A 3,751-nucleotide genomic window follows, 5' to 3' on the forward strand; every position below is an offset into this window, starting at 1 on the left:
GAAGAGAGGAGGGCAGGCGCAGAAAAAGAATGATAAAGGCTAAGGAAGAAGTAGGCAGCACTACATCAAGTGAGTGGATGATGGTAGCCACCACCTACCTTCAGATAAAGACCATAAATGTAACAAATCAAATCACCTGCCATGGTGATTCAGCACTGTTAAATTTTTCCTTGATGGTGTTGGTGTACTCCAGTAATGCTACCACTGCTTTTGCCATGACCTGAGCGGGCTCCTCTCGGCTCAGTGCCTCTAGGGTCTCTATTACGTCCCTCGGCCAGGCCTCAGGCAGCGCCTCCAGGGATTCTGGCGACACTCGAGAAAGGTAAACGTATTTTTTTTTTTTTCCCAAACATCGCCTTTACCACCGGGTAGAGCAGCAACAATGGCATGGCAAAGTAAACTACGATAAAGAAAAAAAAAATCTCAATTATTTTTCAAAGTACAGCCGTAATTTTCGGTATTTAGTACGGCCAACCCCTTTTTTGGGTCAATTTTGCATAAACCATATGTTGGGTAGGAAGCCTCCATATCTATTTTATTGTGGCCCCACAACATGTATAGTAAAATAATGAAAAATATTTTTGAAACAAATTCAAATAAGTATACATTTGCCACTGTAGTCAGTATTACGTACCCAAACATCTTCCACCTCAGACCAACCTGCAACGTGTAATCTATAGGCGTGTTTTTGTTATCCAAGCTGGAGCTTGAGATTCGAAGCATGTCTTGGGGCGCTTGGTTTTTGTCCGCAAAAACAGTCCAGGATACGTAGAACCGAAAAATTACATGCCAATCACAAAGTAAACAGAGGGGTTCGCCGAAGACGATCTTCTGACGAATATGCAACTTACATGTAGCCGTTATTTGTGCTGAACTGGCTCTATATGTCGTTAATATTAGCCAACTGCACCCTAATTTTGTGTACATAATGCTAATTTCAGGATATCATTTATGTGTCCTTGCTGGCCAATCTTACTCTCCCCAAACTACTCCAAGACTGCTCCCGACCACTCTTGGGTGGGATACGAAGACGGTCTTGGTTTTGATGACAAACGCTTGGGCCGGCTTCGTATCACTTTGGCCGACAAAAACAGCGCAGCTTGGTTTTACCGAAGATGGCTTCGAATCCAATCCCTCAGCTTGGACGACAAAAACGCGGCTTATAACAAACAGAACAATTTCTTTTTCTGTTAATTCTGATGCGCAAGAAAAAAACGTGTCAAGCCTTTTATCAATCCATGGGGTCATAACGAGTTTGACTGAGTAGGCTACAAAATACAAGTAGCAGTAATAATGAATATTGGTACGGTACATATCGATATTAGGTATTGTAAACATTCTTGCCGGAATCACCATTAGTGGTATATGAGTATGATAAACACAATTCATATTTGACTGAATATGTCATTTCCTGTAAATTACCCCCCAAGGAGTGACAGGTCATGTCATTTTGGTCGGGAACAAAAATATTTAAAGCACAATACAGTACATAACAATAAAGACAAAAAAAGGCCAATTGGCCGTGAAGCCAAATCACCCATAAGTTTGAGGGTGTTTTGGGGCGAGAGAGATTTTAGAAGCTCTTTGACAATTTGATATATCAATTTGCTTGAAGAGATCACCGAAATGAACAATAAAACAAACTACGTATACAACTTTTGGCTTTGGCAACACGAATTAGGCTACCAAAATTCCGAGGGTCTTGGACGTACGAACGCTGCTAAATCTGACCACAGAATGATTAGGTCAGCTGTCCCTTCCCTTTATTCGTCACAAAAATGAAAGTAAATAATATCCTTAATAAAAATATCAATCACAAAAATAAAAGTAAAACAATATCCTTATTAAGAGAATATCCGTCACAAAAATAAAAGCAGTAAAAGATAATATCTTTAGAATGAGAATACCAGAATGTCCGTCTCAAAAATACAAGCAGTAGAAATAGTAAAGTCCTTACAGTAGTAAGACAAGCACCATTAAAATCTCGGAGATGAAGACCATAAATGTATCAAACCACCTGCCATGGTGCTTTAGCACTGTTAAATTTTTCCTTGATGGTGTTGGTGTACTCCAGTAATGCTGCCACAATTTTTGCCATGACCTGGGCGAGCACCTCTCGGCTCAGTACCTGTAGGGTCTCTTACGTCCCTCGGCCAGGCCTCATGCAGGGATTTTGGCGGCACTCGGGAATGGTAAACGTATTTTTTGCCAAACATCGCCTCTACCACCGGGCATAGTAGCAACAATGACATGGCAAAGTAAAATATGAGGATCAACAAAAACAAAATCTCAGATATAATTATTTTTTAAGGAACAGCCGTAATTTTCGGTATTTAGTACGGCCAATCCCTTTTTTGGATTCATTCATTCATTGCCAGACGCCATGTATCCCAAACAGGGTGGCCAAGGGCTTAGTGTTAATTGTTTTACAAGGAGGGGCACTAATCCTCTACCAACCCCACTTGACACGTAGAGAGAACGTTATGCCAACAGCATCTGGTGTTCCCAGGCGGTCACCCATCCAAGTACTAACCAGACCCAACGTTGCTTAACTTCGCTGATCGGACGGGAAGCGGTGTACTCAACGTGGTATGGCCGTTGGCATCATCTTGCATAAACCTCATGTTGGGTAGGAAGCGTCCATATGTATTTTATTGTGGCCCCACAACATTTACGGTAAAACACTGAAAAAATATATTTTGAAACAAATTCAAATAAATATACCATTGACACTAGTTAGTATTACGCACCCAAACATCTTCCACCTCAGACCAACCAGGGAACGAAGGACGGACGCTAATCAATAACAATCTACAATTACGTTTTCTGTTAATTCTGATGCGCAAGAAAAAAACGTGTCAAGCCTTTTATCAATCCGTGGGGCCACAACGAGTTTGAATGAGTACAAAATACAAGCAGCAATAATAATGAATATTGGTACATGTCGATATTTGGTTTTGTAAGCATTCTTGCCGGAATCACTGTTAGAGGTATAAGAGTACGATAAACAAAAAGCATATTTGACAGAATCTGTCAGTTCCTGTAAATTACCCCCCAAGGAGTTACAGGTCATGTCATTTTGGTTGGGAACAAAAATATTTAAAGCACAATACATAAAAATAAAGACAAAAAAGGCCAACTGGCCGTGAAGCCAATTACGTACCCAAACATCTTCCACCTCAGACCAACCAGGGTACGAAGGACGGGCGCGTAATCTATAACACACAGAACAATTTCTTTTTCTGTTAGTTCTGATTCGCAAGAAAAAAACGTGTCAAGCCTTTAATCAATCCATGGGGCCATAGCGAGTTTGACTGAGTTGGTTACAAAATACAAGCAGCAATAATAATGAATATTGGTACATATCGACATTTGGTATTGTAAACATTCTTGCCGGAATCACAATTAGTGGTACAAAAGTACGATAAACACAACTCATATTTGACCGGATATGTCAGTTCCTGTAAATTACCCCCAAGGAGTTGCAGGTCATGTCATTTTGGTGGGGAACAAAAATATTTAAAGCACAATACATAAAAATAACGACAAAAAAGGCCAACTGGCCGTGAAGCCAAATCACCCATGAGTTGGAGGGTGTTTTGGGACAAGAGAGAGATTTTAGCAGCTCTTTGACAATTTGATAAATCATTTTGCTTGAAGAGATCACCGAAATGAACGATATAACAAACTACGTATACTACATTTGGCTTTGGCAACACGAATTACGCTACCAAAATTCCTAGGGACTTGG

General features: G+C 40.4%; 1 non-coding gene across 1 annotated transcript; it reads right to left on the reverse strand.

The window, feature by feature from the left end:
• Positions 1-2,484: 2,484 nt before the first annotated feature.
• On the reverse strand, positions 2,485-2,603 carry LOC145415274 (5S ribosomal RNA). The gene has a single exon (XR_013900051.1). It is a non-coding gene; the product is annotated as a 5S ribosomal RNA (ribosomal RNA).
• Positions 2,604-3,751: the final 1,148 nt, after the last annotated feature.

Source organism: Coenobita brevimanus, chromosome 101 (assembly GCF_032717465.1).
Source record: "Coenobita brevimanus isolate Jiangsu-jjx chromosome 101, ASM3271746v2, whole genome shotgun sequence".
Classification (NCBI taxonomy): Eukaryota; Metazoa; Arthropoda; class Malacostraca; order Decapoda; family Coenobitidae; genus Coenobita; species Coenobita brevimanus.